We start from the raw sequence: 27,196 nt of genomic DNA on the forward strand, positions 1-27,196 counted from the left end.
TTCTTTTGCAGACCAGTGATTTCCCAGGCTCTTTCACCAAAGCCTCTACGGATCTGATAACGATGGCAGAGGAATCTTTTCTCCACTCGGCGGAGTGAAATGCATTCTGTGTGGATGTGGTTCAGGAATTTCTTTCTACTCTGTCTCATGCTGTTTGGACTGCTGTAAAAACACCACCTCCGGGAGCGCCAGCCACAGACACACACCTCCCTGTGTTCCTCAGACCCTGGGTGTGCAGAGACCAGTGCGGGCAGACTCGGGCCCTGGCGAGGCCTGCTTTGTCTCAGTCTCTAGACAGAAGCCTCCTTGCTATGTGACTGCATGGCTGTCTCTAGAGAGAGAGAGAGAGAGACAGACAGACAGACAGAGAGAATGTGGATCTGCTTTTTCCATCTCACAGAGACACCAACCCCATCATAAAAGCATCACCCTCCTGACTTCCTCTAAATTGAATTATCTCCTCATGCCGTATCTTTAAAACCCTTTGCCTTGGATGCTGAGGTTTCAATATAAACAATGTTGGGGAGCACACACACATTCAGCCCCTACCACTCTCTTAAAACGTAGCATATGCTGTCTCACCATGCAATTAGGAAAGAGTATCTAGAGTCATTCTTTTGCAGTTGTTTCAGAAATCTAAATCACTTGATCATCAAAATATGCGAAGGACAACTTTCCAGAACATGATTAGGGAGCAGGAAGAATACTAGAAATAATTTTGGCCTCACTGAAAGCAGCACATTCGTGAGCTGTGACTCAGTTTCCCAGCTTTGCCTGAGATTCTTTGATGATGTCTCTGACAACCGAAGAGAAGATAGAGAAGACGCCTTTGGACCAAAAATCATGTCCACACACTGTGTCAGAGTAGACTGATGGAAAATGGGTACTCGCTGGATTCTGAGAGCCTTCAAGGAGACTGAGGCACACAGTCCTGGGACGGTTGTGTGCTTCATGCCTGCGGTCCAGCCATCGGGAGGCTGATGCTAGAGGATCTAGAGCTGAAGGCCAACCTGGGCAGCTGAGTGAGACTCGGTCTCTAAATGAAAATTTTTAAAGCAAAAAGCTGGACATGTTGACTCCACGGTGGAGTGTTTTACTAGCACAGTAGGCCGTCCTGGGTATAATTCTCAGAAACATAAGAAAAAACAAAGAATGTGAAGAAATGTATAGAAACATAACCTCTCAAGGCAAATGCAACTCCAATTTTTCTCCCAAATCGCTAGAATGAAAGACAAGGATCATGGAGAAAATAATGGAAAACTAAACCAACCAATTTGGAGCACACACCGCCAGTACACATTGTATGCTATTTTAATTAATCCTCACAATACTGTCATGATACGTGTTAAGAATCACACATTATTGATGAGAAAATGGAAACTTTAAAACTACGATACACCCAAGGTTACGCAGTGGGGTATCAGGCAGGTCTTGCGCTACTGATTGGAGTGTTTTTGTGATAGAAACAGGTCCGAATGTGGGATGACCCGTGGTACATCAGAGACCACCTCAAAAATTATTCTCACAAAACCTTGTGCTCTGTGCTTCCTCTTGTCAGCCTCTTCCAACATGTCTGCATATTTGAAATGTAAATATGTTGCCTGTGATGCCTTTAAGTGGGTAGAAAGTTGCCAGGAAATAATTATACTGACATAAAGGAACTGTACCGAATCAAATGTTCAAAAATAGGGTTACAGTTCACCACGTGATAGAGCTACCCAGCCATCAGGACAGACGGGCACTAGCAAAAGACTAGGTTAAGCTGTGACGTTAAAAATGTCACAAAACAAAAAGTTACACAGCAGTGTGGAGAGACAGTGGTGAAATGCGAGTGTCCTGACACACAGAAAGAAAAAGCTACGCAAAGAAACATCGAAGGGCTGGGTTAAGAGGACAGGATGACGGCGAACTGGTCCCTTGCTTTGGCAATTGCCTGTACTTTCTCTAATGGACTTCTATTAGCTCCTGTTATGTCTTAATTAGAAACTAGCGAGCTTGTAGGAGCAGTAAGATCAATTATCTTATCCAAGCCGTGCGACCACATTGTCCTTCATTATCTTCCCACTTTATTTCCCAGAGCGAGCTAGGAAGGCGCCCTCTGCTTAGAAAGTGTTTCCTGCGCACATTCGCTCATTCGAGACTTACTTGTATTAATGAGCTCCTGTTTTAAACTGCAAATACATCCAGTATCTAAATGAGCAACACCAAAGAAGAGAGAACACACACTCGAGGGGCAACACGGATGGTGGATAAACATCGCATGCAAAGCTCAGCCTCAGTAACAAACAGAGAAATGAAGACTAAACAGCATTAATTTACCCGAGGAGACCTGCGAAGCTTTTCACGGTAATTCTCCCCGCCATGCAGAGTGGAAAGAGGGTGATAAATACAGGCCTCTCATGAGTCATTGGTAGGACTGAAAATTTGGTGCTAACTTTATGAAAGTAATTTAGGAAAATCCTCCTAACATTTGGCGCATGACTTACATTTTTAAGAATGTAGTTTAAAGAAAAAAATAATGGGTATACGCAAAACAAACTTTATTGTCATGAAAGTTTCACTGCATCATGACCCTAAAAATTTTAAACGAGCTAAGTATCCACAATAAGGAAAAAGAGAGCTGCAGTTTTATAAATCAACTCTGTAGAACGCCATTTAGTCTCTAAAAACTATCTGCACACAGGCAGATTCTCATGCTGTCGTGTTAGTTGGAGAAAAGTGAAGTATATAATTTGAGGCTGGAGTTATAGTTTAGCGGTGAAATGTGTGTTTGACTTGTGTGGGGTTCAGGACTGAATCGCCAGCCCACAGTCAAAAAGCAAACCACACTGTATACTATAATCTTTCTTTTTCACATTTTTAAACTAGCAAAATGAAATACTGAGGGAAAAGAGTAGTAATGCCTTTCTGTGGTTGATGATATTTAACATGGTTTTTGTAATCTTAACATTCTTTCAAACACAAATTTTCTATAACAAGGTATTTTATAAGACCAGCATTTTAAAAATGTATTCTACCCATTTCATTGCAATTTCTAGAAGACCATCTCATATAAAGAAAACAGTTCTACACAATCAGAGACACATACAGCTAGACATAGTATGGCACAGCTATAAAACAGACCACATTGCCTTTGAAAATTATGCTTAATTCTATTCACTCTATGGAAATAGATCACCATATTTTAGTGTGCCAGCATGGAAGATATTAAGACAACTGGGTGCAGACACACACACGCGCACACACACACACACACACACACACACACACAAACACACACACACACACACACTACACCTTCTCCCCAACAGCCGAATTCCGTACCTGAGTGGGGTGAATTTTCCTGATCCCCCAGCGCCAGCTACAGCATCCACAAGACAGTCCCATCCACTTCAAAACAGCTCACTCTGAGAAAAGAAGAGCGCGCCTAATGGCACAAGAAAATGGTTTTGATAAATATTGAGAAGCAGAGCGAAACCCCTTAATAAAAAAGGATACCCAACTCAGACGGGTCAAGCTGGATCAAATACTAGAGTACAGTATAAGACCTGCTGTATATTTCACAGAAAGTATCCAGCTTATCCACAGCATATTACCCGCATTAGTAGCTGTCAGTCACGAACATGTTATTCCGCTATTTTCACCAAATTCTAAATTTGAAAAGTTCTCTAAGCACTGCGATTAATACATGCAAACACACATTGACACAAACATACAGATTCTGCTTGTTTAATCATCACCGCATACAAGGTGAAAAGCACTGAACAAAGCCCGTTTATACATGCAATGAAAAACAGGACGAACAGGTATTTACTCTGAAAAACAAAAACTTTTTAAAGCGGTACAAGTTCTATCTATCAGTCAGAAAAAGTTAAAAGTTTCAAAAATTAAATTTAAAAACATTTTAAATTGCATGCTCCATAATTAGTGGTTCTATTGGCAGTACTGAACTTTACAAAAACCCACCCTGGGGCTGGGGATCTAGCTCAGCGGCCTGAGTGCCAGCCTGGCGAGTGTGACATCATGAGTTCATGAGTGTGACATCATGACATCATGAGTTGCTTCAGACTGTGAAACAAAACTGCAAGCTGTACTCTCACTTCCTGCACCAGGATGCAGGAGAGGGCCTGCTCCTCACAGCAGCTCTGGAACTCTCAGCGACCTCCGCTGCGAGAACTGATCTGTGCGCGCTCTCAGCAGCTCTCAGCTGATCTGTCTCCGCGGCCTCTCACTCCAGCGGCCTCCTGTGTGACTTCTTTCCCCACTCAGAGGCGGCTGCGGTATCTGGTGCTGCATGGTCAAATTTATCAGGGTTTTATTGGCAGAATCTGGATGCTGACCACTTTCTGTGATCACTTTGGTGACGAAAAGCAGTAGATTTGGTGGAGAAGGAGAACCGTGCCAGGTGGCAGACTGGTTCATCTCCTGAACATCAAGACTGAAGATTGGATGCGGCTGCCAGGAGTCCGGAAGCTGTGGGGTGTGAGGAAACATCAGATATCTGCACCCTGGACCCTTCTCTAGTGAATGGGCAAGACAAGAGAACACCCTCCCCTGGTGCCAGCCCCAAATACGTAAATACACCAGGAGAATTAACTGGCTTGTCTTCTCCTTCTGGCTAGAATGTCACCTGCTCAGGGCATTCAGCCACTCTCCTGTTTTAACGAGGATAGAAAAGGGGACTAGAAATTGGAGAGTGTCAGACATTTCAGAAGGAAGGTGTGCGCTTGGAGAGATGCTTCAGTGTGCACACTGTGTGCTCTGAACTGCTGAACCATAGCATGGATAACTTGCTTAGAGAGGAAGACAAGGAGAGAATTGCAAGAGTACAGAAGACAACGTTTGGCCACGTGAGCTCTCAGCAGGAGCCCTCAGCAGGAGCCCTCAGACTCCTCCCCGCACACACGAACACACCAGCACCATCTTTGCTTTCCTCCAGTGCCTGAATTTTAATGCTAACTCACGCAATTAGTATTTATTAAGTGCAACTCTGCAGTAGACTGTTTTAGACAATGAGATACAACCCAATACAACAGATTTAATTTGAAAGTTCTTTGTGGAAAACGGAGCTTCAATATTTCTAACATTATTTAATCTCAGTAAATCTAATCTCTTCTAAACATTTTCAGACTTCTTATTAAGCTACTTCTGACTTCTGTAATTTACTAAAAAATTCATTAAAGAGTTCATTAATTTTTCACTAATCTATAAACCCCATCACTGCAGTTTTTATTAGCTAAGATATAATTAAGTAGGTTTGACTTTTTAATTTTAGGAACAAGTCATTTACCTACACTATCAACAGTTTTATTATAATTACTTTTTTACTCCAGCAGATTTCTTTCTCCATCAGGCCCATAATTAGAATTCCACACTTACTGTCTCGTAGTTACGGTGCATTTACATCTGTCTTTTGTTACTCTTTGTCTTAAACACTGAATAACTTGTAATCTTAACTGTTTTAAGTAAATCAATAGCAATATTACACACAAAATCCCACACGTGTGATTAAATATAGACACGCCCACTAGAAAACCTTTGATCTTCATTCCTGACTTTCATGTCTTATGGAGATGGTTCCGCATGGCCACAGGTTATTCATCTGGGAGCAACTCTAGACGGCAAGTATTAGGAGGGTCAGTACTGAACACGTACAAACGTTTTTGCCACTGCTCACTGAAGTATACGTGCAAGTAATTTACACAGTATTTACATTGCATTAGGTGGTATAAATACCACAGGGGTCACTTAATGTACACAAAAACACGTTGCATGTTGTATACAAATGGCACAGTATTTGATACAATGAAGGCGAGCAGATTTGGGTATCTCCGGGGACCTGGGCCCCAATCCTTCTTGGATACTGAGGTCATCATGTACCCTTCGCCTATCAACTTACTTCATGTCATGACATATACGTTGAATGCTGATTCTTGCCAAGCGGAAATAGTGGTGCAGGAGTGTATTTCTCTCAAACAAACATGCATTCACCGAACAGAGGTAGCAGTAGCCCTGTCAGTATGGTCTTTCTGAGATTTGGTTTCTGTAAGAAGTTAGAGATCAGGAATATAAAATGACAAACTATATGGTTCTGAAGGAAAGTTCTAGACTGTCTATTCTTTTCCTATGAGGATGCAACATGTTTTAAAAATAAATAAGTAAAATGGAGTCAAGAAAGCTTTGCTGAAGCTAAAAATTCAGTCATCAAAATAATTTTTATCAATTTAGGCTTCAATTCATCCACTACCCAAGACATTTTTATTCTGGGGCTCAAACAGTCTAAAAAGCTTAAATGGCAATTTCTCACCTTGTTTTTATTTTTTTCCTTCTCTTGTTTGCAGTATTATCCTGAGTATTTGCAGACAGTCTTTATGTGAAATGTTAACTATCATTTTAGTCGTTACTTTTCTTTACAAAATAAATTTTTTTAACAAAATGTACTCAATTAAAAAGCTAAAGCTCACATGAAGTCCAGAGAAACTGTTTCTGGAAGAGCTGGGTTGTACATGGAAATTAGACTGTAAAAGTTGTGATCAATGGGGGAAAAGGGAGACCATTTGAAAAATACTTTAGGGCGATGCTCATTTGAACTGTAGCATGAATTTAATGTGTGAGGTGCCCACGAGTGGCTAATATAAATGCTCATGCCATTCAGTGTTTTTTCACCTTCCACCACTTACGGCATTATTCAGAGATTACAAGATATAGCAACAAATAAAAGCTAAAGATGCGACTTAACATAGAGTAGACAGCAACCAAAAAACCCACATATTACACAGAGAAGCATGTTCTGCCAGATACACCAAAACTTCACACTATAAATTTACATAAAACCTAAAAAATTATTTTACCTAAAAAACCCTTCAAATAGTTTGTATAATGGATGTGAACAAAAAATAGATCTTTGAAGCATCCAAGATTATTAGCATTTTTAAGCCTTCCGAGTTTAAATGATCAGTCACGCATCTGACAGTTGAAAGGGGAACTCCAAAGGCTCTGAAACACGCTGTATCACATTGGGAGTGGACACGGTCCTCACTGCAGAGAGGACCCAGGGACGTTCTCCTAAAGAACCCCTGGGAGTTGAGCCGTCATGTCTCCTGCACTTGGGAAGGAGGCCCAGGTGACTGTACCGCAGTGTGGGGTGCTCTGTGACCACAGATGCTGGGGATCCCGGGGGAGGCCCCCAGAGTCCCCAGAACCAGGGGGACCACTGACACTCAGGGACATGCCATTGTTTTCCCTGTAGAGGAACGGATAGGCCTGGACACCGCTCATGGAATCCATACAGAGTACGAGGTTAGAAAGCCTTGCCTGAGCAGGAAACCCAGAGGAGAAGGAGCAACATGCAGACGCAGAGTACCCAAAGTCCTTCTGCCCCATCAAAGGCCTGAGCCAAACTTCACAGCCAGGATATCAGCGCAAGGTGGTAGCACCAACTGCAAGAGCAATCGACAATTCCTAGGGCAGGTCGGCCATGACTATCCTGGCTTGAATTCTCACGCAAGAAGAAATGCCATTTGGAATGGCACTGCTGACCACGGATGTTAGCCCGTCCCCCAGCCATGGACGCTCACTGCCTCATCCATCCCGTTCCCGGAGCGGCCTGGGCACACTCTCCTTATCCCTGTGGCTCCTTCCAGCCAAAAGCCTCTGTGGTCCCAATTAGAGACTTCCCTGTGAATACGCTCACAAAGCTCACAAACAGAAGAGCCCTTTAGTACTTTAGAGTAGCTTGGAAATATTTTTTTCAATTAAAAGTTAAATAGAAACTGGAGTGTAAATGGCTCGTATCTATATATACTGTATCTGGTCTGTCAAAAAACATGAGTTTTTAAAAAATACAAACTTACAGGGGCTGGGGATTTAGCTCAGTGGTGTAAGTGCCAGCCTTGCAAGCATGAAGTCGTGAGTTCGATCCCCAGTACCAAAAAAAAAAAACCTTACCAACAAAAAGTAAAGTGTAAACAAGTCCACACTGCAAAATTTACAGATGTTCTCAGTTCTTCTATAAAAAATCTAAACAGAATGTATTGTGAGCCAAACATTTGAGGTCCTCTAAATTCAGTAGTTGACTCTCTCATTCCCTAAGTGGCCATCCTGGGAGATGGAACCTTTAAGAATGTGGCTAAGGTTAAATCTCAGGGGTGGGGCTCCGATCCTATAAGGTTAGTGTCCTCATAGGGAGAGTCATCAGAGACCTTGAGCTATGTCACTCCCTGACTTCATGAGTACTTCATGGAAAGGCTCATGTGAGAAGATGCCATCTGCAAACCAGAAAGACCACCTGGTCCAAGAACACTGCCCAGGTGACCCTTGGTCTGAGACGTGAGCCTCCAGAATGGTGGAAAAATAAGAGTTTCTTAGTGATGCCTTGTGGTCCACAGGGCTTTGTGGTAGCATCTGAGAAGACCAACATAGCATAAATATCGAAAGAGGGCTGGACGCCTCCTGCTGGGCTGCACGTGTTGGAGAGAGTGAGAGCTGCCAGGTGGGAAGAGACCGAGATCTTCTAAGAGGGAAGGAAGGCTGTGCAGTGATGCGGACAGAGTGTAAATCATAATGTGGGACCAGTAAGCTCAGGAACCCACAATACCTGTCAGGCACAGACAGAGAGTTAATACAATAAGCAACAGCTTCCTTTTCTGTTTAATCAGATTCTAAATCAAGCTTCTAGTAAGCTCAGGAGACTTTCCCTAGGGACTAAAAGAGTGTCCTTTTAACAAGCATTGTGAATTAGATCAAAAAAATAAAAAATAAAAAAAGCTCAAAACCCAATCAAGTCAACCAAGTGGCCCTGAAAGACTAGGGCAAGGGAGACACACAGAGAGGAGAAACCTCTCCTCACCAAGCCAGATTGCCCAAAAACAAACAAAACAGAGGTTTCTCTCAGACCCTCAGAGGGAAATAAAAAACCTAGCCACACTTCCATGAAAAGGTAAGAAGATTCCCAAGAGTGAAATCTGTGCAGAGTATCTTGAAGAGCCACCCCAAAAGGACCCTGCAAGGAGGGCAGGCCCTGATTTTGTGTGTAGAACTGTAGTGGTCATTTGGTCATTTTGCTGTTGCTGGAGATGGTACCCAACACCCACAATTTAAAGGAGAGAAGAGGTGTAACTTGGCTTACAGCTTCAGGGGGTCTGGTTCGTGACCAGTTGGCCTCAAGACAGAAACGTTATGGTGGAAGGCATGGGGAGGAAAGGTTTGTTAGTATACAGTGGCAGGGAAGCACACCAGGGGGACAGTGCAGGAAGGAAGAGACAAGGACCCAGATAGAGTCCCCACAGGTCCACCACTTGCCCAGACACCCTCAGGAGAGTGCTGCACTCCTGCCCTGGGTGGTTCCCACAGCAATCGAGGTGACACGATGGATCATAACCACCCCACGCACCTTCACCTAGAATATAGGTCTGATGCAGACACGAGATCATCGGAGAAAGGGAAAAGACAATTAGATGAGACACCCTCCACATTCTGGGGGGATTCCAGCAAAAAGAAGGGCTTTGACCTCTCTGGTCACTACTGACTCTAAGCCTACCACCCATGCGAGAGAAGTTTGCAAAGAATACCTTGTTAACCGCCACCAGTTGCAGCTAAGGTTTATTAGAATCCTGCTCTGCAGGAAGTGAAGCAGGACATCAATGTCTCTTTTACTGCAAGGTAAACAGGCACTTTGAAAACCAATATTAGAGCTGTTAAGCAGCTAATAAGTAAACACTGCATTGAACTAAGTGCTACTTCATTAAAAATGCTCACAGTCCCACAAAATGCACCATTAATCTCTGTTCGTTCATCGTGCCAATGCGACGTGTCTTGCTGGTGAATTCCCCGTTGTGCAGGTTTTTCTTTTAAGGCAGTAGCTCACTGGAAGAGTGTGGGCTTTAATTGGATGATGGCTTGGAGGTCTGTAGCCTCCCGGAGGTTAAGTAATGTAGCATGGAGCCCGCGCTATGCACAGGGAATGTTTTAATACACTGGTGTCACCACAGCTGTGTGATCCCGGGCAGACAGGTGGCCCTGAAGAAGCAGTCTATCGTCTCTAATGCCTGAGTTCAGCAGTTTTAATTCCCACCTCTGTGTGATGTTTGACAGTTCATTCATTTAGAGAGCTGCGGCGAGGCACAGGTGGCTGGAGTTCAGATGGTTATTTTAAGGATGTGTCGCTTCTGTTTATTTTTTAATGCTAAGGAGGACACAGCAAGTGAGTTGAAGGGAGACCTTTTGCACACACGAGGAGCTGTTCCTTCAGGAGGGAGAATGTCCCGACATTTCAGGACTCCGGACTTCGGGAGGGGCCAGGCTTCCAGAAGACTGAAATATTGATGGGTGGCGAAGTGCAAGAATCCTCCCAGAGTCCCTGCTCCAAGCACTGTCTTAAAGCACCTGCAGATGGAAAGTAGGCATCCAGGAGACCCCTAAAGCTTACTGTTATTTGTGGAAGCATCTGGAGTAGTCTTTGTCCTGGCTGGGAAAGGAATTTATGAACTTCCGTCTTGACTTGAATGCAAAGTTACACCAGAAATCAAAGCGAGCACGGTTCACAGGGACTCAGCTTTTCATACCAGAAGACAATGGAGAGGAACTAGGTGTTTGCACAATAACCTGAGGTGTTCACCCAGCAGCTCGGGGGGTCCTCAGCCAGCCTTGGGGATAAGGGTGCAGACTGAAGAGGGAGAAAGAGAGATGGGGGGCCAAGCCCTTTGAGGGGGAGAGAGAAACCCAGAAGACCTAAGGTCAGGGGTTAGTGAGGAGGTCCAGAAGCAAATGGCATCACAGTAGCACTCAAGGAGCAATCTGTCTTTTCAGATGCAGCTCAGAGAAGTTTTTACATGTTAATAGCATTTCTATCACAAAACCCAGTGAAATTGCTAATATAAAAAGAACATTACCAAGAATAAACTAGCAGCACCTAAAGTATTATTTATTATGCTCCAAACTAACATTTTCTACTTCAAAGGAAAATCACTCATTTTTTTATCATCTTTAAATTGCATAAGGCAGCTTTTTAAAATGTGTAGAAATTGCATCGAGCGCCTTTGTAACATAACAACATCACCTATCCTTCACGGAATCAGATCTTGAAGCCCTAACAACTCATGATCAGATGCAAAACAGTATTTTGTAAGCTAAGCAGCTCCCACCATTTTTCTCCTCTCAGATTTATGCTCTTTTCTCTGTGTCACTACTTTCCTTGAGCTCTTCACCTAAACCCTCACTATAGAGCCATCACGTCCACACAAAAGTAGTCGGTCAAAGCCCATTGGTAGCCCCTTTCCTTATTCTGTCTCTGAGTGTCCCCCCCTCACCCCGTGCCTGGCCAGCCTCACCCTGAGGTTCCCACCCCGGAGCTCGGGAAGTGACCGGGAGGCTGTGTGGGAAATGCTTCCTCTCCGTGGGAGCAGCGAGTGTGTGGGGGTCCCCCCAACACACACTTCTTCCACACCCTGTGAGAACCACAGCTCGTGTGTTTCACACACACGCAGCGCACAGCACAGCTAATGATCTTTCTCCGGAGTCGTTTCTTTTCCATGCCTCTTTTTAGAAGCTCGCAGTCATTTTCAGTTGCCATTTTAGTCAAACTGAGCTAAATAATCCTTTTGATTTCTAAAAAGGAATTTCTCAAATGCACAATACTGAGTCACTCCAGGAGTATTTTAAGCCAGACTTATTAGTATTTCTCAAGATTTTTTAAGTTTTCCTGGCAAATCAATGCACTATCATTGAAGGTTTAGATATTTAACTAGACACAAGTATAAATGTTATGTGATTCCCTTTTTTAATTTAAGATGTTATGATGAAATGTTCACTTTTCTTGATACAGAAGACATTTCCAGAAAACTAGAGATTTCTTTGAATGAGTAATTAAGCTTTTCAAAGACTTCCGGATTGAATCATAAACTGTCATTTCTAACTGTCACTTTGCTCTGACACTTCTACATTAGCAAATTGTATTTCTGGGGGGGAAAGTTAGCATTTCGGAATGACGTTTACTTACTACACATGCACAGTTCTACCTAAGGCTTGGTCTAATCTTTGATGCACAATGCTTAATAATCTTCAGAAGAAAATATAAACACTTAAAATTTAGTAATAATTCACAAAGTAAATTTTGCATTAGAAGCCTACATTTATTGCTAATAATATTTTTTAATTTTATTTTGAAAATGGTAAAATACACAGAACAAGACAGAATAAAGCCAACTAAGATCGTACAGTGAAATTGATACAGAACTTCACAGCAGGTTACTGGGATAACAGTAATAGGTATCACTGTATATTTCATTATCTTTATAACAGTCATTCTTTCAATCACATATATCAAAATGAGATGAAATACAGAACATTATGGAACTTATCAAAACAGAATATTGAATAGAGCAGTACCATTAATCAGAATAGAGCAAAACAGTAATAAAAATATTTGCCTTCAAAGAGACAGTAGAAGGAAGTCTCCCTTATTTGCTATGGCCAACCTCCCAGGAGACGCTCAGATTTCTGGTTCCCATTTGCTAATGGTGGGCACAGGAGAAGGGGGGTAGGGGAAGTGGGATGTTTGACTGTAGGCCGTGCACCAGTAGCTTCACTGTTGCTTAGCAAGGAGGCAGGCTGGTTGCTTGGTTTCATAGCGTCCTAAGTTCCAACATGGCGGGGATCTCAGGAGCTGCTGGTGATTCTCCCCCTGGAAGGGCTGCAGTCTGCCACCCCACCACTGCTTACCAGGGAGGAGCTAATAATGTTTTTAAACTTTGAAGCCAACTTTAGTCAAATATGGAAAAATGTTTTACGCATTTGCTGGGTTTCCTCCTCCCTTGGCAAAACCAGAGAGGAAAATGAGACAGGAGCAGGAGGATTTCCCTGGATGAAATGTCTCTATCAAGGTGATATTTACAGGATGCAAATTTCTGTTTGTTTGTTTCTGTCTGTGGCTTGTTCCCATAACCTACTAAAAAAACAATCACTCTAAATTCAGAAGCTTAAAATCTCAAAAGCCATGTGTTTTGCCTAGAAATATGAACTGTGAAGCATCTTATATCCACTTCTTGGGCCAGTGGGTGTTCACAAGTAGATTTGGGCTACCCTCACTGGAGCTGACTGGGCTGACAGCCACGCACACACTTAGTGTTTGGTGACTACAGATGGAGAGGCAGAAGCTTGGTGGCAGCCGCTGGTCCAAACTTCCTGAGGCTCCTCCCAGCTAGAGGGCTGATTCCTGGCTTTGGCCACCCCAGGAGCGCAGTGTGCAAGGTATGCCCTGGCTCCAACGATGCAGAAGCCTCACTTGTCAGCAATGCATTAGACACATCATGCACAAAAGCTTCACAGCTCAGAGGGAAAGGCATGGAACCTACCAGCTGAGAGAGAGTTGGCAGTTGCACAGCCTGAAATCGCCATGAAAGAGAGGGTCTGTTGTGGAAGTCATCTTTGGAAGAAAACAATCTGTAAGGTGCTGTAGTCAGGGTTTACATGGGAAAAGATTTAAGAGAGGACACATAATTTATAGCATTATTTTTATAATATGCACTCAAAGAGTCAAAAGCAAGGGGCTGGGGATTTAGCTCAGTGGCATAAGCGCCTGCCTTAAAAGCAGGCAGTTGTGAGTTCGATCTCCGGTACCTGTAAAAACAAAAAAGACAAAAAAAAAAAAAAAAAAAAAAAAAAAAAAGAGTCAAAAGCAAAAGAGTGCAAGATATCTGCCTGGGCTCTGGAGATCCAAAGAATCCAGCTGAGGGTCTGAATCCCACCACAGTGTCCTCCATGAGTCCAGCTGGAACCCTAGAGCCCACGACCATGTCTCTTGCAAGTTTGTACCAAGGATCTGCACTAGGAAGGCCCCAGTGTCAGCAGTGAAAGCTAGAAAGTGTGCCAGAGGGATGAAGGATCGATCTGCACCCACCAGCAGATCTGAGGGATCTGCACTGGAGCCAGGAAGTGACACTCAAGATACAGATCAGAGCTCCACCGAAGTGAACCACAGCCATCCTCAGCAACAGCGAGGACCTGGGCTCCTCCAATAATGAGAACAACCAAGTTCATATCAGGAAAACCAGCATCACAAGCTTCTCCAGGAGAACCAACAGCTCACCAGCTTCCCCCACCCCCCAGCTCTTTGCTCGCTGTCAGCATCGATGCTCAGGTGGGCCTTCCACACCCAGCATGATGCTGAAGCGGTCCAGCTGGGTTCCAAGCTGACCATCAGTTAATGTACCACATACAGATATCAGTAATCCCAGAAGTAGCTCTCTTATAAAAGGTGTTCACAGATCTACCTAAAATATTTCCACAACAGCTGTTCTTGCTAAATATTTTCTCCTCAGGAAGAACTTTTATGACTTTGATGGATGCATGATATGAACTACATCTAGGTTGAACATCACTCGGAAAAGCCTCACTTCTGATGAGAAGTACACACAAAGTCCTGTTGTTTCGTGCTCTCAAGGGCTCAGGACTGGCCGCTGGGCTGCTGAATCATTGCTTTTTTGGATAACCAGAACAACACTCTGGTTCACTCAGAAGAGAGTCATTTTGGGCCTACAGTATTCCATTTGTCCTTGCCCAGCCTGACCCTGCATCTTCACACAGGACGGGGCTCCTTTCCCCTCTTCTCTGGCCTCCTGTTTGCTCCCAAGTTTAATCACTGGGGCTGCCCATCTGTCAGCCCATTTCATGCCTTCACCATCAAGCCCCACACCCCTGCTTCAGCCACCGACAGGGGTCTCACACTCTGTGTGTTTCAAAGCAATACAAGGCAGGACAGCCTTAGGGATGTCTTGGGTGTGAGCCTCACTTCTCCATGGGCCTCGGGCCGTATCTACTTCCTCCTCTCCAGGCAGCTGGCTTCTATGGCTGCTCCACCTGCCAGCCCAGCCTCTGCACCCCACCCAAGGGCCGGCATTGGAACGCCCATTTCTGCCTCCATTGCAGAGAATGGGAACCTAGATTCGTAGCTGCTCACCCTGAGTCCAGTATCTGGCGTGGTTGGAAACCACAATGCAGAGAATGCAGCACGGTATGGGAAAAACACATCCAGAGAAACAGGACGGGGGGGGGGGGGGGAGGACCAGGGAGTAGGTCACAGCCTCTTGTGATCTGGAATTGAGACAGCTGGAAAACTGCCACTTAGCAAGACCAAAGAGGTCCAGGTAGTGGAGAGGAAACCTAAAAATGATGGAGAAATGGAAAGGCAACAGAGAAAAAAAGCAGTGCACAAAGCCCACCCCAGGAGTGCGGGGGGAGGGGTGTTGGGGCTGTACCAGAGAGAAGCAACAGCCCTGCAGGTCCAGCTGCAGAAGCCCAGGGTCAGCACAGAGGATTTAGCCCAAAAGAGACTCCTTTCCTAGGGTGGAAATGCCACCTGCTTAGTTAGCAGTGTGACCTTGTAGTCCAGAACAACACCTGATCAACTATGCTGAATGTCCAGGAAGATGATTCACTACTGATGAATAATTATCTACTGATTAATAAACTTAGTTAAATCAATCTGTCCATGGTTGAGTTTGGGGATGGTTGTCTGTCCTGAAAGATAGATCCCCGATATTGAGAGCCAAGGAAGATCATGCCCTAAGAGTAGGCTGTGGACACAACAATCTCTTACCTCCCAATGTTGGAAATGTAGGGAATGACAGCTCCCACTCCCATGCAACTAAAGAGAAGGCCCCCCAAATTCTTGCATGCTCTGAAGCTCTGTGGGAGCCCAGGAAACTGCAGGTCCAGATCTCATCCTGTTGACCTTGAAGTATGTGGCTCTGTACAATTCCAGATCAAGCTTTAATGATCTCACTTAATCCTCCCAGTCCCCAAGCATAAATAACATCATTTAGACTTGAACATTTGGTGACAAAAAGTCCCAGTGGAGTTCAGAAGTTGCTGCCTGTGCTGTGGAGTCCTATCCCGAATTCCCCACTTGTTTATTTTGGGTATTATTTAAATTTCCTTTGTACGTTTCCTACCCAAATTCTAAACATTGCCTTTGATCTTTAGGTTTTATTCAACTAGGTCCACTCCCTGAAATTCTAAGATATGTTTTGGCACAACACAAAAGGAACTGAACAGATTAAATATTTTTCTGATTCTTTTTTAAACTTTGAAGAAACACAAGTTAAAAGTTATTGTCAACGTCATGCAACTTAGGGAAGGGCAGCGGCTGTTTTTATAGGCACTTCAGAGGAACAATAGCCACTAATATCCGTAGGATAATATCACTGAGCCTCTTAGCTCGTGTTTCTTTTATCAAAATTGTTAGGCCAACATGTCTTTTAATGCTTTCTTTTTTAATTGCTGAAGAAAGCCTGAAGCATTCCAAGAAAGTCAGACTAAAACATAACAATAGAGCTGCGTCTGTTTGCAGAAGGAGCTCTTTCAGAGCCTGTGACTAACCCTTGGGGAATGCACCATCACCGCGTGAGTACGGATGGCAGTTTTGCCACAGCCTGTGGACTAATTTGTAATAAAGATATAATTTTTATCTGTCTTTTACCTCCCAATGTTGGAAATGTAAGTAGCAGTTTAATAAGCCAAAGTCCTTCACAGGAAAGAACTCTGAATTGCAAAGTCATTCCCGGGCCTGTCTTGCTGCTCTCAGCGGGGTTGTTTGCTGTTCAGCTTCGCCTGAGAAGGTTTGCCCGTGTGCACTCTGCACCCTGCACCCTGGGGACTGGAAGTGGCTGACCTCTTGCCAACGTCCCTTCTTCCCGGCCACCTTGGCAGGCATCATGGCTCTCTAATCTGGGCTTCCTGCTGCAGCCTGGGCTACAGTGTAAGCCGGGCGAGGATTCCGGAGCACCGGCCCTGCTTCGCAGTTGAGCTCTGTAAATCCATTTAGATATAAAAGCTACTCACCTCCAATACCCTGGGATGAAAACTTGAAACTCTGCTCAGGATCCATCACTAGCCTTCCTGCAGTTGCCGCCTGCGTCTAGAGCTCCATGCGGAATCCAGCCCAGGCGCTGAGGTCTAACACCCACCTGCTTTGCCTCCCTCCCCCTAGGATCCTGACCCTAGGCCCCCAGGCAGATGCCTGAGATTGCACTGGAAGGCCACCAGTTGCAGGGACTCCTCAGTCTTCTGTCTCCTTGCCCCTGACTGCTGAGCCCGGGCTCCTGGCTATAGCCCCTGCATTACCTGAGGCTGGAATCATACAAAGAGAAGAGGTTGAGTTTAGGGGTGCCCAACAGCCTGGGATCCACTCCAACAATGGACCACTAAACACCTCACTCTGCTGATCACCCTCAGCTCCACCGCCCAGTACATGCCCAGCACCAGAAGAGACTCTGGGACTCTGAGGAAAGAAACCCAGTGGCATCACTTTCCCTGTCAGTTCCCATGGGGCGGTGTTCACCATTCATGGGATAATTGTTCATTAAATTCTGTCTAGACAGCCATGTGGTGCCCTCCCCTTGCAGAATGTCCACCGCAGGTCATCCTTTGGCCTTATTTCAGTCCCTGGTGGCCACTGGACAGTTCTGCTTGGATACAAACCTGGCTGCTGTTACTTGATTACACTCAGAGGGCATGTTCAGATGCCAGTGCTGTATCTGAAATATCTAAGTGCCTGTTCAGCTTTCAAACTGGGATTTTAAAATCGGTGCCTGTGTTGCACAGAGGCTCCCAGGCTCTGCAAGGCCATCGCTGTGGTCACTGGGCTCAGACCCCAGCCGTGCCTCCCCCGATGTCCTGGCCCCGTGGGGAACTCGTTACTCCCCAGGAAGGCCAGGACCCCAGCAGGCAGGCCTGGAACAAGGGCGGGCTTGTCTGATGGTGCTGCTTCTCGCCGGGAGGTCGGGATGCCTATGTGATTCTGGCTTCTCTGACGAGCTCCTGTCACCCTCCTCCCTTGGCACGTGCCAACCAGTCCGCCACTACCAGTGCCTTCACAGGAAGCAGCACGTTGCAGTGAAAAGGCTCGGGCTCCCACGCACGGCAGGACCCGCACAGGCCAGCGCGGAGGGCAATGCATGCGTGGTTCCCATTGTCCTCGAGCTGACAGTGCAGGAACCTGTGACTGAAGACAGCAGACGAGTGAGAAGAAAGGAAGGGATTAAAGAGACGGGAAGGAAGGAGAAGGGCAGAGGGCTTGGGGTGCTCAGCGTGAAACGTGAGCCAGGACCCTGAACCGCATCCCCGTGAGAAGTGCCAGACAAAGCCGCGGGGTCCCCAGAGCTGCGGCATCACTATAGCCACATTAACCTTTTTGCAGATTTAAATTAACCGATTAAATTTTCTGGGTGTGCTTAGGACAACCTAAGATAATTTAGTTTTTCTATGCAAATAAATATCACAACTAATGACCTCCTTCCAGAAAGTCTTTGATTAACGCCACAGAGCTGTCTCCCTAAGTGTTTCACGTTTCCGCAGGATCCTGGAGGTGCCGCCTGCTCGTCAGTAGACATCGCTGTTCCAGCCACCTCCCATCAGCAGTGGTTTTAACTGAGTTTACTAAGGCAGCACATTATGCTGCTGTCCATCAGAGAGTGGGAGGCCAGGTCCAGTTTCCTAAGCAGCTGGCCACGGGACCACAAGATCTGGCACTGGGTGCCAGAACTCTGCATGCCTGCATCACTGACCATAGTATTCCTCTATGAGACTAACTAGTTTCCTTAACTTGGTTTCCCACCCATGGATTAACTTGTGACATTCAGTATGTGCTTAAAGTATGCGAGCCAGATACGCCACATCTTAGAAAAAGCAGAACTGTACAAGCGAAGCACAGCTCGGTGGCCCCGAAAGGTTAGAGGCCAGAGGATTGCTTCACCACCAAAGAGCGCCAGGGAGCTATTTTAAAGATCACTGGGTTTATTTGTGTCCCGATTGTTGTGGTGGTGATGGTTTCACACAGCTGAGTTAAAACTCATACACGCACACAAAGAAAACTTTATGACAAAAGAGAACGACATTTCCAGTGTGCGCTGTGATGGGGCTGGAGATGCAGGAGACCAGCAGATCTGCCACCGGGGGCCTTGGCCTAGAGACCCAGGCTCTGTGTGCCCTGGGGCACAAAGTGAGCCAGCCGGTCCTCTGCCTTCTGTCCTTCTCCCGTCACGGCCTCAAGATAAACCTCTTAGCTTTCCCAGCCACATCCCTGGTGTCAGAAACTTCCCGGGAAGACGGTTTCCCCTTCCAGGTCTTCAAGCCTGTCTTCTCCCAGGGCGTCTCCAGGATCCTGATGGACTTTGCTGGGGATGTCACCAGCTTTCCGTAGCCAGAACCATCAGGAAAAATGAGACCTCCACACTCACCCCCTCCTTACATTTCTTAAATATCTCAAGTTAGAACAGACAAGTGTCACTAATCCAAGAAGTCCCAAGAATGTTTTTTGATCAACTCATTGAAGGAGGAAGGGATGTTTCCTGGGATGCGTTATCTGCATAATTCTAATTTTATGTGTTACAGTTGTTGTTATCTCTTATAAGAGATATTTGTGCTATATTTATAAGAATTAAGGAGACAAACTAGACATACGCCTTCCAAGTGTTTGGCCATTATAATTAGTTTTGTGTTTTCATAAAACTAGTGGCTGAATGTGATCAGCATGGAAGGTATAATTTTTACAGATAAGGTAATTAATTGTGGGATAAACAGAAACAGAAATTAATTTTCACGGATGAATCTTATCATAAGTCCAGCTGGTAATATTTTTAGCAGAAAGCTGTAGTAGATATAAAGTCCCCTGGTGTTCTAGAAGGGTGACAAACTCCAGTTAATTAAATTTCCTGATAGGACTGCAGCCTTTATGAATTCCACAAATAGTGGCCTATAGAAAGAGATCCTCCAAAAATGAGGATGGTCAGAAAAAAAATAAGAGAAGTTTCTCTATCAGACACAGTTACATTAAAATGTAAACATACAGTTCTATTTGTGAGCATCGATCTAAACATCAGGTTATCTCCTTTAGGTAAAGTGTCACTAAGGGGGAAAATTTGAAAGCACTCTTTTTTTTTTTTTTTTTTTAAGAGACAAAACATGAGCAAATTTAGAAGAGATAACGTGGCAACTAAGCACTGTAGATCTGCAAAACTGAACAGCAGAAGACTGAAGAGCACAGGTCCAGGGAAGGCGTGTCCAGAGAGCTCCCCTGTGCGCGGTGCAGCGGTGCCTCCAGGGTCGGGGGCACCGTAGCCTGGCCACGAGCCCCGTGCTCCCATCAGACGCGGCCAGAAAACGCGGTGGAAGCGCAGCCCTTTTCAGATTTATTCCAGGGGGAGACGCGCTGCCTTGACCCCCTGGGCCCCTGCCCCGGTTTGGGGGCTTGCTCCCGTCCTCCTCCCAGTCCCGAAGCCGCTCTGCAGGCCTGAGCGTCTGCAGCTGCACGGCGGCTCCCCGCGCCCCCTACAGATCCGTGTTTTCCTCGGTGGATGCGCGGTGCGGGGTCCCGGGAGCTGCCTTTCCTCGGAAGGTCCTGGGCGGCAGCGTTCGCGGTGTCTTTTTTAATAACACCTCATAAAGCATTCATGACGGGGACTTCCAGAGCTGCTGCAGGAAGTGGCCACAGGGCCCAGGGACAGGCTGGGAGGCGAAAATGCGGCCTGGCAGGCGCACGGTCCTGAGTTCAAATCCTGTAGGAAGGAAGGAAGGAAGGAAGGAAGGAAGGAAGGAAGGAAGGAAGGAAGGAAGGAAGGAAGAGAGAGAGAGCAAGCCAGGAACAATGGGATAAGTGTATCTAAAGCATGGGAGAGTATTTCAGGGAAATTAAAGGCAACGTCTTTTCTGTAATTAATTTTTTAAGTTTAAACACTCATCGTGGAGGGTGCACAGTTTAAGCCCAGCACTTGGGAGGTTGAGGCAAGAGGACCACCCTGAGTTCAAGGCCAACCTGAACTAGTGTGGCCCTGTCTCAAGAAAGAGAGAGGGAAGCATCCAGCACTGTTCCCATCACCCTGTGGAGGTCCTTGACTGTTACCTCCTTTATATGCATCCAGACAAGAAATCAATGAAGCTGGAACCTTTTTGAGTAAAACAAGGCATTAAAGCAAATTAAAATGATCTAATGTTTTGAAATGTTGTTGACCAACAAATTTTCCATTGACCAATATATTTTGTGCTATATCATTGAGCTACATGGATAAATTTTAAATATTCTCTCAAATAGTAACATGCAAATGCTATGTTTTGAAAATACTTTTTTTTTTTTTTTTTTTTTTTTTTTTTGCCTTTTTTCCTTTTTATCAGTACCGGGGATCGAACTCATGACTGCCTGCTTGCAAGGCAGGCGCTTATGCCGCTGAGCTAAATCCCTAGCCCCCAAAATACATTTTTTAAAAACTGAAAAGAACATACATTTTGGACATTAAACACAATTTTTAAAACTCCTGTGAAGCATGTGAAATTAACAGGTAACAAAAGCAGACCAATTATCCTTATTTGAACCAGTTTTTTAAATAATATTTGTTTCTAAAATCATGTCCTGGTTTTCCCTGAAGAATTTCTCTGTATAACCTGATGTGTTATCATTATTTTTATAAAGTTGTCTACATCTTTCCAAATATTTTTAAGTTATTAGCATGCACAGTGAAATGTGTCCATTGGCGCTGAGATGCTTAGGAAACTCAGCGTGATTTCTACCAGAAAGGATATATTGTCAGTGATATTTTTTGTACTGAAATGTGTGAATATTTCAGCCCAAATATTTTCCTAGGTGCTGCCCTTTTAGTTCAAAGAGTATTTTTGAAAACATTTTAACAAATATTTTCATAAGAGAAATCTCATCAAACAAGTCATCTCTCTTTGGGATTCTTTTGAATGCGTTGCCAAACTTGGATCTGTAAAATCATAGTCCCCGGTCCCACTCCGTCCTGGTGTGGATATAAACTTATCTGATCAAAAACAGACGCTCCATCCAAAGGTTTGTCTCATAATTCACGATATTTCAATATGCAGTTACAGAATTTCCCATTTAAACCTCATGTTCCACTTAAGATCATAAGTTAATTCATTCTGTTCTGTCACTGGAAAAAGTTAAATGTCACAAGGTTTTGCAACCACTGCAATTTACTGAAAGTGTCAAGTATGCCGACATTTTGGGAATTATGTCCATTTATTACACTGACTACATTTTTAACTTATTCTCAAAAAAAGAAATAAAAATTTAAGATTTGTTTAGGTAAGAGTTCTATGTAATTACAGTTAAGCTTCATTTGATCTACCATAAAAAGTAAACATTTTAAAAATTCTCTAGATAAAGGATCAGAACCAGAGGTTTTTGCGTGCTAACCAAGTGCTTTACTGCTAAACTCCACCCCGTGTGAATTTTAGCTCAGTAAGAACATTGCTTTCATCAGACCCTGCTCGGCCAAAATATGTAGGCATGTTACGATGGAAAACAGTGTGTTTAATCAGCAGTGTTGAGAGTTTTCAGTGGATTTCAGTAGCATTCCTGTAATATCAGAGAAGTTAAAGCTGCCAGAATGCACTTCCCAAGCTTCTCTTTAGCTTCTATGAGTTGGATGACATCAAACAAATAATTTTCAATTTGAAGATTCTGAGGGCACAGTATTATTTTAAAAATCAACACTGTCTAACTGACCACAGAGTTCGTCAAGAGCTGGCCCATGAACAAGCAGGATAGTGTCACAGGTGTGCAAGTATGCTGAATCACAAAATGCAAAACTGCCCCGGAAGAGGTGTTGTTCCACACAAAGTGCTGTCATTTCCAAGGGCCACGTGAACCAGGGCTGCAGACTCCCCTGGTCAGTGAGTCACAAGAGCTTCTTAAGGAAACCGCTAACTCACCGAGGCACAGGCTGATGCTTCTTTGGTGTGCGCGCTCAGATTTCTGCATTGCCAGTTATGTCACTATGCACAGGTCCCCAACTTTGCCTCTAGTTAGTAAATGTCTGCAGCTCCTTCTTAGGGGTCGTCCTTGGGAATCAGGCTTTCATTGCTGCATTTTGATACATTTGTATCGTTTAAATTACAAAAACTTAAAAGTTCTACCAAATACAAAAACGTATGTGTAAGTGTACACTCATAACTGACCCTAAACGACGATGCTGCTCCAGGAAGAGCAATCAGACCATGTAGACACCCTCTGCAGGGGTGGCTCAGGCCCTGCTGTGTAGGAATTCTCCATGCGTACCTGAAGTACACGCTCCACCTCCCTCTGACCCCACAGACCCCACGGACAAGTGGTGACTTTATCGATTTCACAGTCATGGCATGGGCCCCAGTACCATTGGCTGGTACCTTAAAAGCCGACCTAATGAGTGGACTCCTTAGTCTGTTATGTTGGTCAGGCCACTCCCTGACTCCTCAAGCACCAAGAGTGGGATGCGCTGGGTCCCAAACGGGCCAGGTGACTGCTGCCTCTCAGACTTAAGTAAAACGCACTTGATGATAACTTGGGTGACAGCACAAGTATTTTCGTGACACCATGGCAAAAGTACCAAATAGAGCACACAAACCCACCTCAGATTTACTGTACTGCAAAAATTCATAATATTCATTAAATCCTAGGACAAATGGCCAAGTGACAAGACACAAGGACCACATGGGAACTAGAAGCTGACATGTGTCTTATACATGTCCTGGCAGACAAGGTTAGCAGTCCACAAGTGACCACCTCTCCATGGCACGCTCTCTAGCCCACAGAAGGAGCATTCTCATGCATACTTCAGAGATTAAGACTCCGCTTTGACAGGAAAAGATTTCTGGCCTCAGAGTTAAACAGATGGACAAGGTCATCCCCTGTGGTCATCCAAAAAATAACTGCTTTGAAATTTAAAAAGTTCCTCCCCATTGTCGATGTTAGAGAGGAGAAGAATATGACAGCCACTGAAGGTTCTGCCATGGAGTTGTGCTGAAGTACTTCGGAGGCTATGCCTTAGAAGAGATCTAGAACATTCTAAATGAACATATACATTCTTGCTTAAACGTTACCATCTATCAAATTTAAAAGGACTTATTTTATTAGAACAGATATTTGTCACAAAAAACTCCAAAGCTAATACATAATGTGAATTTATAAACCTTTGGCTCTCACCAATGATAAAACCTTTGACCTTGGATGTGATAGACTCTATGCTGAACTCTTGACTCACATTCCTTGGGTAGACAGAGATTCCATCCAGGCAACTAACAAACGTGGATAGATTGTTTTAAAATAGAAAGATAAAGTTACAAAATTCATGTGTTTATTTAATAACAATGTAATAAGCTCCCGTTCTGTACACAGCCTCTTTTAGGAGTTTCTGAGGAGTGAGATAGGACTGTTTCTCCGTGAGAGGTTTACGGTCACCCTGAGAATTTATAACAACACTTTAGGTCAGCCAGGACCCTGTTATCACATAAATTCCTTTGGTAGGCATCAAAATAAATGAGATCTACTGAGCTCCAAATATGAGCAGTAAACAGTCTGAAAGTGGATCTAAGAACAGCACCCCACTCACAACAGCATCAAATGGAATAAAAGATGTGGAGTCAATATGAAACCGAGTGATAACTTTGTCCATGGAAAGCTACAAAACTTTACCAGCTGAGGCAGACTTCAGGATCGTGTATTGCGAGACTCACCCTGGGTGAGAGTGTGGTTCTTCCCACACTGATCCATAAATTAAATGGGATTTTGATGCAACTTTATCAAAATTACACCAGCCTTTTCAATCAGACAACCGGATCCTAAAATCTATATGGGAACAGAAAACAGGAGAGCCAAACGGGTTTCAGAGAGGATGAAGTCCGAAGTCTTTTACTTTTCACTTTCAAAACTTAGCATAATGTGCAGTCATCCAGACAGTGTGATCTTGGCACGCAGAAAGACGTATAAATGAAGAAGCAAAATTAAGAGTCCAGAATTTGTTTTCAATCAAAGTTCCACAGCATCGTATTGGGGAAGGAGAGCTTGTTCCGGAACCGAGTTGAGTACCAGCATCCACACAGAGACTTGCACACCAATCTTCACGGCAAGGTTATTGTTAACAGCCAACAACTGGAAACAACTTAAATGTCCATCAGCCAGGGAACTGATAGGCAGACTGTATCCCCCACAATCTCATACACCAGGGTGTACCCCTACAATCTACACTCCTACAGTCTCATACACCAAGGTATTCCTTAGCAACAAATGTAGTACATGGCCAACATGTGCTACATCATGCATGAGCTCCAGGTCATCATGCAACATGAAAGAAATGAGACATAAAAGAACATGCATCATATGATGCCACTTATATGTGATTTCCAAGGTAAGGAAATTTACAAATCATGAACTGTATCAAAGATTGTCTGAGGGGCTGGGGATTTAGCTCATCGGCATAAGCACCTGCCTTGCAAGCACACGGTCATGAATTCGATCCCTGGTACGAATTAAAAAAAAAAAAGAAAAGAAAAGAAAAAAAGATTGTCTGAGGGTGATGGTGGAAAAGATGAACTCTAAGTGGGCATAAAGGGTCTTATTTAATAAAAAAGCTCTAAAGCTGGTTTATACTGATGGTTGCAGTATTTAAGAAAGTTATTAAGGATCTGAACTGTATACTTGGCATGGGTCAATCTCTGTCTAATATAAGGTTGGAAGTCTATCTCTAATCCATAGCCAGCTGAGAGGGACAGAAGTTGACAGAGTCTAACAATGCATTTTACATTGTGCTCCAAATATATTTCAGATCAATCTGAGATGTAGTCAGTTTCCTTCCAATGGAAGAAAGCATCTGGCCATGACCTGCTCACTGCTGTAATTACACAAGGGTTCAGTGTGCGGGTCCCTTCACAGCGTGAGAATAACAATGGAAGCACAGAATAATGAGCCCAAGACAGAGGTCTCCCCATCAGTCACCCAGGAATCGCCCAGACTGCCACAAGAATAGGGAAGGGGCACCCCCCACAGGGAACGGGGAAGAACTCTCCTTGAAGGCAGACACATTCCTTACTTTTCACAAAGTGTGACACCTCTGGTCAGCCAGGACCTAAATGTTGGGCCTGTGGCAAATGCTCCCCCACTTCAAGCACACAGACCCAGGATAAACGACTTCCTAAAGAGTCATCAGCATATGCAGAGCTGATCTCAAATGGCTCAATAAAGTCAGGAATTATTTGTTTCATAAATGAATCCACAAAAAAAAATTTAGTTCTTTCTAAGGGTGTCCAGTAGACTCTTTATTGAAGCACATCCATTTAGCCACTTAACAACGAGAAAAAAGATTAACAAAATATTTCTCTAGTGTCTTTCTAGAACACACTGATTTGTTTTATTTTGTTTATTTTTTATTTTGTTTATTTGTTTTGTTTTGTCTGTTTGGTTTTGGTTTTGGTTTGTTTGTTTGTTTGTTTGTTTGCTTGCTTGCTTTTGTCTTTTGATGCATTGGAAATTGAACCCAAGGCCTTTGCACTGACCTAAACCACCAGGAGATTTTGTAAGTGCTTTTCTTTTCAGCTTTTATTTGGTTGGCACCTGTTTGCAGGACATGATGGCTGTGTTCCTGCTGGGGAGCTGGTTCGTGCACACAGCACATCTTGGTCCTATCCACGTCCTCTTCCCTCCTTTCTCCTTCTCCCGGTCCCCTTCTCTTCTACAGAAGAGCCACCTCCCTGTTTCCTATTATCTATTTCTGTTTTGCTTTTGATTTACCCACACTTGGTGTTGCATCTGCTTCCACAGCACCCCAGATGCTCACCGCAAGGAGCCGCTCAGCTGAGATGCACGCACCTGCTCCCTCAGCTGCACTGCGAATTCACCCAAAGCCCACTGTCCACTCCCACAGTATTATTGTGGTTACGTCAGTCAGTAGTACCAGTGAGTAGGTGAAATACCAGAGTAAGAACTCTCAACGCTCTATTTTTCTATTAAAACAACAAAGGCATTGAAAAAACGTACCAGAACAGATTTTTTAGATCTCTGAAGTTTTGCAGAAATATAAAAAGAGACCGCAGAGATGAAAAATACTGAATCTCAGTAGGAACCCAGAGCTGGGTCATGTTCTAAGTTGCCTTGTTCCCCTCTTCCCCTCGTGAGCGCTACAGAAGCCTGAAAAAATAGACACCAAAATTACGCTTAAATTTACCAGCCTGGAAATCCGTGGAAGGGGAGGAATAGAGACAATGGGCACCTTTAAACACATCTAGTGTTTCTCTGAAAGGTCTTTCTCACGGGCTTACTTAACCTGACTCACAACTGTCTTGGCAACAAGCTTTTACTGAGGAGCATTTTTTTGAAAAATAAAAAAAATCAGAGTCACTATTTAAGACTGTGGCTATTCAGTGGCAGAGAGGCTCA

The 27,196-nt window shown here is 44.2% G+C and overlaps 1 long non-coding RNA gene across 3 annotated transcripts in view; it reads right to left on the reverse strand.

The window, feature by feature from the left end:
* Window positions 1-9,583: 9,583 nt before the first annotated feature.
* Window positions 9,584-27,196, reverse strand: part of LOC134478341 (uncharacterized) — a 98,403-nt gene continuing 80,790 nt past the window's right edge. For 2 of the 3 annotated variants that reach the window (XR_010050938.1, XR_010050939.1), the window contains one exon: window positions 12,108-20,549. This is a non-coding gene — a long non-coding RNA (uncharacterized LOC134478341). Of the gene's footprint in view, window positions 20,550-27,196 lie in introns of all 3 variants that reach the window. The other variant, XR_010050937.1, reaches the window with a different exon arrangement.

The sequence above is a fragment of the Cavia porcellus genome, unplaced genomic scaffold, assembly GCF_034190915.1.
Source record: "Cavia porcellus strain 051 isolate PalLab524CR breed Dunkin Hartley unplaced genomic scaffold, mCavPor4.1 scaffold_12, whole genome shotgun sequence".
NCBI classification, from domain to species: Eukaryota; Metazoa; Chordata; class Mammalia; order Rodentia; family Caviidae; genus Cavia; species Cavia porcellus.